At 36.5% G+C, this 15,270-nt stretch overlaps 1 protein-coding gene and 1 long non-coding RNA gene across 5 annotated transcripts in view; both read right to left on the bottom strand.

The window, feature by feature from the left end:
* Positions 1-15,270, bottom strand: part of LOC121731909 (RNA-binding protein Musashi homolog Rbp6) — a 618,826-nt gene that overhangs the window by 566,978 nt on the left and 36,578 nt on the right. The window lies entirely within an intron of this gene.
* LOC121731911 overlaps positions 1-15,270 on the bottom strand; it is a 79,010-nt gene that overhangs the window by 62,850 nt on the left and 890 nt on the right. The gene's annotated exons all lie outside the window — the stretch shown is intronic.

The following is a 15,270-nucleotide window of genomic DNA, read 5'->3' as shown; positions in this document are numbered from 1 at the left end:
AAAATAAAGCTGTTTTGTCGCGAACTTTTGACCTCGAAGAATTAAAATATTATTATGTCAATGAGTCCTAAGTAATAAGTGACAAACTGACTCCATTTTGATTTTTACAGAAAATGCCAAAAAAATACAATTAATAAGTAATTATTGTGAGGTGAGGTTAAAATAAATAAGCGTGCCTATAAACACTGGTATACTGACATTAATCCTACGTAAGATCTAAATTGTGCGATTGTTTGATTCTATTATGCTTAATTCATCTAAAAAATTATGGAAACTCTATGTATATTTGTCTAGAACAAAGGTTCTGCATCTGGCCTGCTCACTCGTCGCTTTATTCGTGGCAGCGGCCTAAACGGTATCGAGTTCCAAAGAAAAAAAAACCATGTCGTCTAACACTCCTTTTTGACGGTCGACGTCGAAAACAAACACGCGTGAAGTGGCCCATCAATCATTATTCTATTTTTGGCCGTTTAAAATTCTTTTTTAACGTGATTATGAAAATTAATTACGATTATGGAACATGTGTTCAAAGTATAAACTTAAGATGCTAATTATCTTTTTAAGTTACCTTCTGACATAATGTATTTTAAAAGAAAAAACTTATTCCAAATTCAAATGTGTTCCAAGAACAGACGAATTTGCAAGTTAAAATTATTTTCTTTTTAGTGGGCGAAAGCTGGCGAAAGAAAGGAACGTATCTACTTTGGACTCTTTATCAACATTATCGGCTTTCTTTGCATTCAACAGTATAAAAATCTGCAATTTTACTGTCAAAAGTAGGAATTATCTCGCGTTTAAATATTGACAACAGAATATATTACACTTAATTCAATACTTAATTGAAAATATATTGGCTTTTTTGGTGTTTGGAGGACTAAAAATCGCACGAACAATTAAGTAACTTACTATTAATGGGTATTTTAAATTATATTGTAAGTTTTTATATTATGTTTTTGTCTGATAATACACATAAATCACCACAAAGATCGTTGCTAGTGATTTGTAACATTCGTTACATCCGAAACAAACTGACTTTGTCACGAGGTATGTAGGCGAAAATCTAGTCTAATATTAAGACAGCATTTAAACAGGTCGCTAGAAATATTCCAGTATTAATAATTTCGAGAGCTGTCAGAGACGAAACAAGTGTCGGTGTATTTATAGTTAAATGCTCCATCCATCACGAAGATAGTAAATATGTTAGGAAATAATGCGGCTCATATGCCCACTGACGAGTTCCCTGCGCACGCGCACGGGTACATTAGCTCCTCGCGCATATTTACGATCGCTATCGTGTATGACGTCATACTGATTTATTTTGTGACGTCATTAGTCGCATCCCGGTTTCCGAGTCATTGCATTCATAAAGCTCTCAGTGATAGTCTAAGGAATCCTAGGTTGGAAGGTAAGTAAAATCTACGATTGTACAGAGTTTTCGAGTTGTTACCGTTAACAATAATCGTGAATCGTTATGATAGTAATTCATGGTACTGATAAAAGTATTTTTTAAACAAAAAACTTAACCCACAAAAAAAATAGAACCATTCAATGTTTGTTTCGTTCAATTAGGTCTTACCGTGTTTTTTTTTCAGAAGATTAAATACTGAAAAATGATGATGTATCTAAATGGCAATTCGGCATGCGGCGTATTGCCATTTAGACAGTCGATACTCGCCGTGCGGCGTATCGTGCGGCTTATAGTCACCCGTGTAAACCCCGCATTAGCTCTACTCTTTCTCGTCTTTATCAGCTGATAAGCGCGGTATAAAATTTCAAATCGTATCGGCGGCGCTCGTAATTCCAAAGCAAATTCAATCTGCACATCTCGATAAGAATTCTGATCAAATGCTCTGTTGATAAAATTTTACTAAAGTAGGTACTTTGCCTCCTATTTCATACTTTAGTAATGTTAGAATACTAACTTTTTTTGCTGATTTATGTCACTTTTCTTTAAAGGGCTCTCTTCACGTTCAACTCCGATGGATTACAATGTTTGCGGAAATAAATATATTATTGTAATCGTCGTCGTCAATTATTAATAATAATCATAAACGAATTATAATTTACACGTTTATAATCACTAGCATTGTTTTATCCTGGGCCTTGGCATAATAATTAGTTACCTTCTAAAGTTTCTATTCTTCAATTTGTTGCATACATAATTATTTTAGTACTTTTATTTTTTATTTATTTATTTATTTAGGTAACAAACAGTCCTTAACAAATATGTATAAACGTTTTAACTACAACTAGACCTAAAGTACCATAACATCAATACAAAATATTAACATTCAAAAAAAGTACAACTAATACAACTTTTTATATAATAAAAGTACAACTTTACATATTATAAAGTATCCTATAACCTACACACAAATGCAATGATAATACATAAATAAATTTATTAATAAGTATTTTATGAACCAAATATTACCTCATTTAATTCTCTTTTGTATTGTCTTAAATTTTTTGAAAAAATATCGACAGAATTCAGATCATTATTGTAGCAGGAACATGATCGCCTGAAGAAGGTATTTCTCGCGTAGTTTGTATGATAGGGCGGGACATAAAACGTGTCCATACTACGTGAAGATGGTCGCGGAACTTTTAAATAAATTTTGCTTAAGAGATTAGAGGAATTAATGGAACTATGCAGAATTTTGAAAAGAAACACACTATCTAAATATTTACGCCTCAAGTCTAATTGTTGAATATTATGTCTAGCTGCACTCTCAAGATGGTCAGTAGACCGTGAGCCAGACCTAAAATCTAGTGTTTTCAAAAATTTAAACTGGACCCTTTCAATACGTTTGATGTTAAAAGCATAATCCGGATTCCAAACAACACTCGCGAACTCAAGAACACTTCGAACATAAGCATTATACAGCAGCTTAAACGTTTCTACGCGTTTAAAAGGTTGACCTATACGAATAATTGTTCCCAGTTGTTTGTAAGCTTTAGCTACAATCCCATCGATATGCTCATTAAATATTACTATTATATTAATATTACTATTACTTAAATATTACTATTTACTCATTACACACTAGTAAAACGTATAATTTCTTATTGTTTATAATAAAACCGAGAGTCTGAAGTCGAAACATTCATTGTTATTACTCTATTTCTGCTAAGATGGCAAACAATGTCTTCTAAGAGTTGGCGCGCCGCCAAAATTTGTTTTTAATGGCTGCTTATTTATTCGTATACGTCAGGATCATCCGTATATTTTTGTATCATTAATTCCAAATAAATTAGCAAGTCACAACGAGAGTTTGGAATGAGGGAATAATGGCCTAGCCAGTAGAATCCTAACTCTTTTGATGTCCTGGTATTTATAGACATATGCGTGGACTAATTTTAAAACATTTGAAAGAGTCAAGAGAATAAAGAATTTCTTCCAATCTAAAAATAATCGACACAAAAAAGTGATCCTGTCGTTATTTTTGACGAACTATAATACCCTGACCTACTCAACGCTATCTCCAATAGATATCTGACTGTTGGCTGCCAACGTTTTTATTTTTTAAAGTAATTGGCCTTGAAATGAACAGACGAGTTGTTCTTGTTTTCTGCAGTCTAGACACCTGCAATATCAACAGTTACAATGCTTCTTGGTCTTAAAATCTCCTCATGTCTATGTTACGTACAGCTTCACCGGTAATCGTACATTTTCCCGCGATAATTAATCTTATATCCTTCCCCGTAGACTCTATATTTAAGGTATTTTATGTCTATGCCTATCCCTTTGTATATGCCAAAATTTTTCAGTTTTCGCATTCGATCTATCCGTAAATAGTAGCCAGACAGTTGCTAGATTTCAACGTGTTCTACATTAGATTCCTAGCTTCGACCAGCGTGACGGGAGCGGGACGCGATTATTCTGCGAGATTAAAGCGAGCACGCTCGATGTGACAGACGTCATCCGTCATCTACAAACATTTAAGCGAAATTGATTATTATTTATTTGCGGGTAGCGACATGATTTGGATTTGACGTCACTAGACCATGATGGTTTAGGGTCAATTTAGACCGCAACGCGACGCGTAGTTGCATTTCTAAAGTACTAAAAATAAATAAAAATAAAACAAATAAAAATTGTTTTATTTCTGAATAAATTTGAATCAAATATTTTCAGAATGTTGAACTACATGTTGCCTACCACTGAAGTGAGGTCCCACGCAATTGAAATCTGTCAAATCCATACAAATTTACAAATGCATCTACGCGTCGCGTTGCGGTCTGAAACGACCCTAATGTGCAGCCATGATTGCGAAACTTTTGTGTCTTCTATACTAGGTATTCATTATAATATTATGGGCTTTGACCCTACGTGAAGAAATTCTTTTAGAGATTTAGAAAAAAGGGACATGAGTCAATAAAATGTAAAGACAAAGTCAGTATTTTATCAATAGTATTGATAAAATACTGACTTTGTCTTTACATTTACGTCTTAAGTATTGATTCAATATTCAAAAAAATAGATGAGATATTTGACTATAGACAGCAACGTGCTTCGCTTCGACAATCATGGCTATGCATAATGGCGCATTGTGGAGAGTAGCTTTAATAAAGCCTTTTAGCCTAGTATCCTTTATTTCCATACATTATTAGACGTGGGAGTCGGCACGAATGGGCCGGCTCGACCGGAGAAATACCACGTCCTCACAGAAAACCAGCGTGAAACAGCGCTTGCGCTGTGTTTCGTCGAGTGAGTGAGTTTACCGGAGGCCCAATCCCCTACCCTATTCCCTTCCCTTCCCTCCCTTATTCCGTTCCCTTTCCATCCCTACCTTCCCCTATTACCCTATTCTTAAAAGGCCGGCAATGCACCTGCAGCTCTTCTGATGCTGCGAGTGTCCATGGGCGACGGAAGTTGCTTTCCATCAGGTGACCCGTTAGCTCGTTTGCCCCCTTATTTCATAAAAAAAAAATACATTGAGTTATAAGTACTACGTACTACTTATAACTCAATGCTTCCTTACTAATATTATAAATGCGAAAGTGTGTCTGTCTGTCGCTCTGCCTATCTGTTGCCTCTTCACGCCCAAAACATCGGTTCAGCGATTTTGCTGAAATTTAGTATGGAGATACTTTGAGTCCCGGGAAAGGACGTAGGATACTTTTTATGCCGGAAAATTTTACGGTTTCCGCGCGATAAACGCTGCGGTCGTTGCTGGAGCCACCTAGTTGATCTAGTGTACCTACTAGTAATTCCATCTAAAAGATTGTAAAAGGCCTGATAGACGTACGAACTTACAGCACGCGGGTTTTAAGTTCGCGAACTTACTCTGCTCGCTTCGGTGACACACGAGATTACCACGCCCACACTGGATTATCATGCCCCCAGGCTCGCGACTCGCGGCTCTTTGCTGACACACAGGCGATTAAGATCGCCGAGCCATAAGTCCACGTACTTACTCGCACGTCTGTCACCCCTTTAAGTACATAAACTAGCAATAATTTAATTAACAGAGTACTATACACATTCGTTAAGGTAACTCCGGTGTCATTTGGCGCCAATTTATGGCGATAGATACAAATCGCGTAATGTACTCGTCGGTACAATTACTTCGTGACGTCACTCAGGGAAATTAGCCAAGATGCTTACGTTAATTTTACAGCCAAAGTTTGAAATCAAAATGATGTTTGTTGCTACATAAAACCTCATTTAGCGTTACTTTATGTCAAATTTCATATTATATTTGTTTTCGAAGGTTAGTTCCCGCACCGGTGGTAGGCATCATGTAGACTTTCAGAGAAGATTTGCAGAAATATATTCTGAAATAAAAATATTTGAGTTTGAGTTCTAAAAATGGACAGTAAAATTAACGAAGCTACGTATAATGTAGCCTAAAAACGCGATCGAAATCGCACTGAGCAATGTGTTTGAAATAAAAAAATTTAAAAAATTTGCAATTGACAATGATGCTTTAAATATAAGGTAGGTGTGAATGACCTTCCTTAATCATAATAAAATCATAATTATATTCAAATAGTGAAGAAATGACTTGTAAGTTGTAGTAAATGTGTTTTTTAAAGTCCGTAATACACCTACGACTAAAGCCTCAATATACGGGTATGCCGATCGTTACTGTTAGACTGACCGAAGATGAACCTGAGCCTAGCTAAGACATTTTCTTTATGGCTTCTTTATAGAACTGCCTATGTGTGGAATTGACAGAAGAATTCGATAATATTATAAAAAATATTATTAAGTCGATTTTCGACTCACATCAATTAGCTAAGTATACATTTTGATAGGCGACTCATGGGAGACTCTATATACAGGGTGCAATTAAACCTTCCTGCCAAATTTTTTCCAGGGCTTAGGTATCATAAGGAGAGACCTTAACAAAAAAAATTGGGTGTTATTTTATTCAATGACATATTTTATCCCATTTAAAATCGTTACAGAATGGTGACTCGCGGCGCGGGGGAATGAGAGGGGGTGACGCGGGACACGTCACGCGCGGCCGACGCATCGTGTCCATTAATTGTAGTGTTTTTTAGGATAACTTTCGGAAGGTATTTCGCAACATTTTAGTACTGAGCAACTATAAAAGAAAAAATACGTGTATTTTTATTTTTAACATGGATTAATATATCAAAATTTGGCAGGAAGGTTTAATTGCACCCTGTATTAAAGAAGCGATAAAAAAACTTGTGTACTCGGGGACGCCTTAATAGAGTTCGGTCTGGTTGACTTGACTTGACCGGCCTTTCCATACATGTGGGCTTCAAGACGCTTTTTTGGCCCTTTTTAACGTACTATTAAGAGCCTACTGTCAAAACGCTAGCCCCGCCAACACACCGCTATCCTCCTATCGTGATATAATGATTCCATGAATTGTGCTCCCAGGCAATGTGCTTTACGCTGCAGCTAATAATGAATAATATCGCGTAACAACGGTTCCAACATTATAGCACGAAAGTAAAGGTCGTAAGTCCCAAAAATGTTTTTGATGATTACTTAAAAATTTAATACAATACTAATATTTCCTTTACCTATTATTTATTTTATAAAGTGTGTGATTGTAGTAGTGCAAGTTATTTAATGATAGTAACTCAATAAGTATAACAGATATTTGTTAAAAAGCCCAGTAAGATTCATAATTTCGAAAAATATAACTATCGAGACAAATTAAGTGAATTGTGTTTTCCGTTAGCCAAATATCAGATAAATATACAATGATTAAATAAATCTCAATCTCATTTGAATCAATCGTCTTCCGGGATCGTAATACTTATTAGAAAAAAACACAGCAAAATTTTGGCAGCCCGCTCTTAAAACATCTTTCTAGCTTATATTTCCATTTTTTGTCTATTCTAATGAGTAATGACAGTTTATATTTTTTAATTAAACATACCATTCCCACGGCGAAAGGCAAGAGGTATTAAAATTCATATATTTTTGCAACATAATTGATGACGTCGAAATGACGAACTCCGTGGCTCAATGGTTAGAGTGTGTGGCAACTCAAGCCGGGGGTCGCGGGTTCGAATCCCGCCGACGGAACAAAAAGTTTTTCAATGTTCCTGGGTCATGGATGTGTATTAAATATGTGTATGATATAATAAAAATCTTAAATATATGTATAGTATAAAAGTATTAAATATATTTCCGTTGTCTGGTACCTGTAACACAAGTCCTTCAGGTACTTAGCACGGGGCCAGACTGACGTGGTGTGAAGCGTCCATAGATATAAAAAAAAAAATAATTATTAATATGCTAATTATCAAATAGTTTAGCTTCTAGCATGTGCATCAATGGCACAAACTTGTAATTTAAAACGAAACTCCCCTTTGTACACTTATAATATATTTTATTACTTTAATTATAATCTAATAATAAAACCTCTAAATTATATAATTTCAAATATTATACAATGTCGAAATTTGCATAATTAAAACCTTATTACCAACTGTGCGTATCGCTATTCCTATCAGGTATCACAGTATAATGCCTCCTACACCATAATATTTGATTTCATTAAGAATGCACCTGACCCTAACTTGACTAGATCTCAAAATCTTTTAGGTCTAGAAAACTGATTTTTTTACACAAGTAACTTCTGTTCATGAAGATAAAATGCTCAAGACGAAAACACGATTACTGAAAATATGCTCGATAGTTTCTTTTTTACAAAAAAACTTGTTTCAGACACATTTTTGCTTAGATCTTCGAAGTTTGCTGTCTTTTCTTTAATATTTTTTAGATATTAAAAAGGCATTGATAAAACCTACATTTTTTCATATTTTTTTTTATTATCATTATAGTTCGTCTTTTAATTAAGTAAAACTAACTTGGCGATGATTCCGCGTCATCCTTTTTCACCTGGCAATGCTGGCATATGAAAGACGGGCGTAAGTGTGAAGAGAGAAGGATGATGTTTGATTTTTTGGCTCAATAGCCCTCTTAAAACGAGGCTGTCTCCATAGTTTAATAGTGCCTCAGTGTGTGCAGTACTATATGTATATGATCACCTGCGTGTGATAATGTGATGATCCATGATGCGTTATAAAGGTATCCATAGAGTTAGGATAACGTCGGTATATTCTTTGATCTTTAGTCATAATGTTCTATGCAAATCTGATTAACTACTACATCAACGCATATGCCAAACCGATCATTTTGCACTCTAAATGAATTCTCAAATCAGATCCACTGAAAAATATATTTTTTAAATCCACCCCTGAAAGGGATGACCAAATTTTGTATGACAGTACCATTTTGCACGAGCTGAACCGCGCAAAAGCTAGTAAAATATATAAGACTCATGAGGCATGACTTACTATGTCAAACACCGAACAAATCTTTGCGTGTATGCCAAGTCTACGGGGTTAGTATAGTGTACCTATTATTCAAATTCCCATACAATTAGATACAGCATCGATGCCAGATACCGCTGTTATTGCGCTATAAAGACATGGAAGGATGTACAGAAGCCATTCCGACGTATTCCTTCACAGTTTGAAGATATTTCGTCCTCATTTTATTGGCTTCCTCTAATGTTTCATTGCATTCTAAACAAGTACATAAAGATTGAAGATATGCGAGGACATCTCACTAAATCTAGATAAATGCATATAATAATATGCATATTTTATTTCGATATAGGTTTTGTGCCTATACGTACAGCTCCTGGCCACTCTTTTAGCCTAAGATCACGCCTAATAAATTGGAGATGGTTAACAACATAATATTTTAGGTTGCATAAAAATTATTACTATCTCTAACTATGATATTCTATTATAAAGAAAACCAGCCAAGTGCGAGTTGGACTCGCCCATGGAGGGTTCCGCAGCAGCAATAAGGTTTTCTCTTTTTGAAATTAAAATGTTTTTGATTTATTTTTATATTTCAGTTGATTTAATGAAAGTTAAATTAAGGTTTACCATATATGACGTATAAAAAAAACTTCTTGCTAGATCTCGTTCAAACCAATTTTCGTTGGTAGTTTTTATAGTAATGTACATCATACATTTTTTTAGATTTATCATGAAGTTTAGAAGTTAGAGGGGGGGGACACACATTTTACCACTTTGGAAGAGTCTCTCTCGCAAACCATCCAGGTTAAAAAAAGTGATATTAGAAACCTCAATATGATTTCGAATACCTATTCATAGATACCCCACACGCATAGGTTAGACAAAAAAAAATTTTTTTTGTTTCAGTTGTACCTATGGGGACCCCTAAAATGTTTAATATTTTTTTCCATTTTTGTATCAAAATCTTAAAGCGGTTCACAGATTACATCTACTTACCAAGTTTCAACATTATAGCTCTTATAGTTTCGGAGAAAAGTGGCTGTGACATACGGACGGATAGACAGACAAACAGACAGACAGACAGACAGACAGACAGACAGACATGATGAATCTATAAGGGTTCCGTTTTTTGCCATTTAGCTACGGAACCCTAAAAAGGAAATCATTGGTCTCTAAGCTATTGTCTAGTTACAACTTAGGGACATATATTAAGTATAGATTTTATTATGTTATGGGAACCCTAAAAATAATAATAATCAATGGCAAAAAATCTAACAAATTATCATTTCAAATCCTACTCCTTATTCGCCTATCGAACACGCCAAGGTAATAATTTTAATAGGAAAAACCGAATTCAATCATACCCTTATCCACCATCATCAGTCAGTATCACCTGTGACGTACTTATCCTCTTCCTAACAAAAAACTATCATCAAAATCGATTCACAAACGGCAAAGTTATCCGCGAACAAACATTAAATACTGTCAAAAAACACTATATACTTTCGAATTGGAAAACCTCCTCCTCTTTGAAGTCGGTTAAAAACACTTTAAACCTACTCTAAGCCGTTAAAATAAAACTTGTAAAAACCGTCTTCACGTCATCGCAAACGGAACCAACTCAAGCCAAATGCACGACAATATGGAGTCTGCAAAGCGTTTTCTATATGACTTCATAAACTCTTTCTTCGTGAGGTTGTAAGTTAAAAATTTGGCTGAGCGTTTCATATTACGGCTGGCGTAGCGTATGTGGTTTAGAACGCATCCGGTTCCCAAACATGGCACTAGTTCAAATTCTTAGGTATTTAATGTTAGTTTTCTTTTTTTTATGAAATAAGGGGGCAAACGGGTCACCTGATGGAAAGCAACTTCCGTCGCCCATGGACACTCACAGCATCAGAAGAGCTGCAGGTGCGTTGCCGGCCTTTTAAGAGGGAATAGGTTAATAGGTAAGGGGAGGGTAGGGATGGGAAGGGAAGGGAATAGGGGAGGGTAGGGAAGGGAATAGGGTAGGGGATTGGGCCTCCGGTAAACTCACTCACTCGGCGAAACACAGAGCAAGCGCTGTTTCACGCCGGTTTTCTGTGAGGACGTGGTATTTCTCCGGTCGAGCCGGCCCATTCGTGCTGAAGCATGGCTCTCCCACGTCAATAATGCGAAAGGTTCTATGACTTTGGCGATGGCTGGAGTGTTACTGCGTTATGGTTTGGGGGCGTCCACAAATTACGTGAGGTGTTTTTTCACATTTTGTGACCCTCCCTCCCCCCCTGGAGAGATATCGTGAGATTTTACTCAACCCCCTCCGCCACCCCCCAATCTCACGTGAGATTTTTCAAAATGTGGGTTTCTTACATATTATACGCGTTGGATTGTTTGACAGTCAGTAGATGTTATAAGGTATAACGTCAAAGTAGTTTCGTTCGAACGAATTAGTGAATGATCTTAATCGTAATCGTAATTAAATCTTAAGCATAAGTACAATCTGGATAAAATGGACCAAAATAGTATAATTTTTCATGTACTTAATAATGAGAAAAAAAAATACGTGAGATTTGCTGAGACCACCCCTCTCCCCAACGTGAGATTAGATGAGATTTGACTCGACCCCCCCCCCCCCCCTTGTTTGAAGGGGCGAGAGGGGGGGGGGGGGGGGAGGGGGGGGAGGGGGGGGAGGGGGGGGAGGGGGGAGGGGGGGGGGGGCGAGTCAAATTTTATCGTGAGGTGTTTGGTGGCAGGTGACATCGTAAACCTATATTTATGATTTTATGAGTGTACTTTGGTAGCTTCTTATTCAATTACTCACTACAAACGTTTATTCAATTTATGACGAACACGCAAGACATTAACTGTTTTCTCTTTTAACAAAATTGCTTAGAAATTAAAGAAGCGGTTAAAATAATTTGTCATAGCATTCCTACAACTGAGCTATGGTACCTAGCAGGTGTTAAAATTGTTTTGATACTGTTAATGAAAGCAGAATATTATAATAATTAATAGTACCGTTAATTTTATTAGGGTAAAAGAATCACATAATCGTTTCCGGGAATATTCCTGTAAACTATGAAAATTGGAGACTTAATAACCAGGGATTGTATTTACAAGGTTTAGCATACTCGCTATAAATCGTTATTGTTCCTACATCAAACGTGAGTTAACAGGTAATGTAATGTTGGTTTTTTGATAAGAAATTAGTTATCAGTTATCACACGTTCCCTGACATCCTGATTTTTTACCCACAGATTTTTTCAACGAGTCAACAGAATCTTATCTTAGATACGGGGACAGTTTATCAAAACGACGGGGCTTGAAGAGGCAAGATAGCGACAACGTGTTGTGTTGCAATTGTTGTGAAACGTAAACATGGGAGATTTTATATTTTGGGAATGATTTTTAGTGTTCCGTACCCAAAGGGTAAAAACGGGACCCTATTACTAAGACTTCGTTGTCTGTCCGTCTGTCTGTCTCCAGGCTGTATCTCAAGAACCGTTATAGCTAGAGTTCTGAAATTTTCACAGATAGTTGCATATCTGTTGCCGCTATAGCAACAAAAATACTGGAAACAAAATAAAATTAATATTTAAGGGGGCTCCCATACAACAATCATGATTTTTTTTCTAACTTGTAACTAACGACAGGTAAAGGGCCATCGACGTCGCTTCACGCGTGTGTATTATAGACTGCTCACTGCGCATTGATGGTGTTAATCATGGTTGTCCAACGTGGAAAGGGGCCTTCAGAATTCAGATAAGACATTTCCATACGCTACGAGAACGAGAAATCCACTATTTGTAATGTCTACGCCCTACGGTCAAGTTGACTGTTAATTAAGACTTAGGGCCTGTTTCGCCACTTCCTGATAAGTGCCGGATAGGCTATCCACAACTTATCAGACGACAGAAATATTATGGAGTATCTGTCAGCCCCCCTAGACAAGTGGCAAAACGCCAACGCTAACGCTACTAAATGTATGCGATTTGACATAAGTCATCGCTTCGCTAGCGAATACTAATGTCAAATCCATACATTTTGTAGCGTTAGCGTTAGCGTTAGCTGCTCTATAAGTTATGGGTAGCCGATCCGCCACTTATCTGGAAGTGGTGAAACAGGCCTTTAGACTGCGTATACACAATTAATAAGTATGTGCGTATGCACGTTACACACGGTTTTGTCTACCAAACGAGATAAGTCTGTCTACACATTAATCTACACATTATTTATAATCAAATCAAAACAATCATCGAAAAATTCTCGAATCAAAAATCTATTTACATTCTCGATCATAAAAAATTTACGCCAACAATATCGATACAGATTCGAGAGTGGATAAACCATTTATAGCTTCTATTCTAAGCGATAGATACCTACATTGATTATTCACGGACGTGTTTGAAACATTTCAGCACAGGCGAGCTCGATCCTCACAACTGTTAGAATAAAATCTTTATTTATGACTCCTACTGTTACGTACATTTTGATAGCATAGATAAACGAAACTTATTGAAACTATTTTAAGTTATTATCTATAAGGATAACAAATGTCTAAGTAAACGTTATTTATAGTTATTAATAAGAGGGCATTAATAATATCTGACTTGGGAGAGCCATGCTTCGACACGAATGGGCCGGCTCGACCGGAGAAATACCACGGGCTCACAGAAAACCGGCGTGAAACAGCGCTTGCGCTGTGTTTCGCCGAGTGAGTGAGTTTCCCAGAGGCCCAATCCCCTACCCTTTTCCCTTCCCTACCCTCTCCTATTTCCTTCCCTACCCGCCCCTATTCCCTTCCCTACCCTCCCCTATTAACCTATACCCTCTTAAAAGGCCGGCAACGCACCTACAGCTCTTCTGATGCTACGATTGTCCATGGGCGACGGAAGTTGCTTTCCATCAGGTGACCCGTTTGCTCGTTTGCCCCCTTATTTCATAAAAAATATATATGTTATGTAGTTTTAAAGTAACACGCTACCCTTTCTCTATCATACAAGTGTTATAGTACCCATATACGCATGTTCCTTCTAATAACCTTACCTACTTCATTATAAAACATCGTTCATGGAAATAAAATTCAAATAACAAATATCTCGTTACAAAACTATCCCAAAGATATTCTGGTCCGGTCGAACGCGTGCCACGTGTTAGTGAAATATTAAATTACACCAACTGAAGTCGGTCACAACTAGTTACGACTAAATTAACGAAAAGTCGCTTTCGTGACAGGAAAGCAGCACTTATTTGATTCACAGTTATTAGTTCTGTCTCCGTCGTTTGAGAGCTAAACGAAAGGGATAAGTTTCAAAATCCGAATAGAAATCGCACATGTCCAAATAATTTATCGCCAAGATGTTAGCCTAAATAATAACCGCAGTACGCACACGGAGAAAATGAAATGTGTGTACGGTCTTTTGAGTTGACTAGCGATGATTTTACAATACTTAATAATATTATATTTTTCAAACAATAAGTTTATTGTTGTAGAACAAACTTTTAAAAACACTTAATTCATAAAAGCGAACAATACTATCCGTATTTTTGTTAGATAACTGAAAACTACTGAATGGATTTTGATCGAATTTAGCATGGTAGTTTAAGACTCTGAAGCAACAAACTTTTTGCTCCAAAAAGTAGAGTCTCTTTTAGAACTGTCACATTGATTTGTCCGAGGTAGAGCCCATACCGAGTAGAAGGAAGTTACTTATTAATCACTGGAAAAAACAATTCCTGAAAGAAAACAAAGAAAAAGTAAAACAATATGACTGCTAAGACTGGAAGGGCGTTTGTGGACGGCTAGACTGGTCGTAGGGCATTTTGTTACAAGTAATCGGATTAGGGCTTGCCCTCGCACGACGCCCGCATATCAATACCGAAGTCTGCAAATCGCGTTACAAAGCTTTTGAAAAACACAAAGTAAATGCAAAATCTTTTGAAGCAGTTTTTATGTGGAAACAAAGATATTTTCATTGATTGTAATTTCAAAACGGCGAACTGTGTTGTCTTATATGAATCCGTTATATCCTACCAAGTATGGCTGCTTTCTGCCAATTTCTGCCTTACGTAGAAGCGTAGAGTCCTAGAGTCTATTCGAAACATATTAATTAACCTTTAAGCGGTCGCGCGACGTCGAATCGACTCCCTTCAAATTTCAGTACATTTTCGTTGATATTATCGATATTTCTCATTGAATCCGTATCATCTCAGTAGCTTTTCATGATTTATCTATCTACCAAACAAATCGCTTACACTTACTCTTCGCACACACTTTGCAGCAAGAAGCTCAATTTTTTCGGTCTCGGCGCCGGCATTTTATATGTAGTTTTCATGACGTAATTGAGGCAAATTATGTTTAAGTATAAAACTAAGTTATCATTGACGGAAAACATCGAGTATTATTGCAAGATAAAATCGAAACTAGAATAAGAAAATTCCGATCACTTTTTCTGCCCCTGTTCACACAAGATAAGCTATTTTGGGTCACCGGATTTTTTAACTAAGTTTTTACTA

The sequence above is a fragment of the Aricia agestis genome, chromosome 11 (genome assembly GCF_905147365.1).
Source record: "Aricia agestis chromosome 11, ilAriAges1.1, whole genome shotgun sequence".
NCBI classification, from domain to species: domain Eukaryota; kingdom Metazoa; phylum Arthropoda; class Insecta; order Lepidoptera; family Lycaenidae; genus Aricia; species Aricia agestis.
The sequence above is the reverse complement of the archived record's forward strand: the minus strand, read 5'-3'. Positions and strand labels throughout refer to the sequence as shown.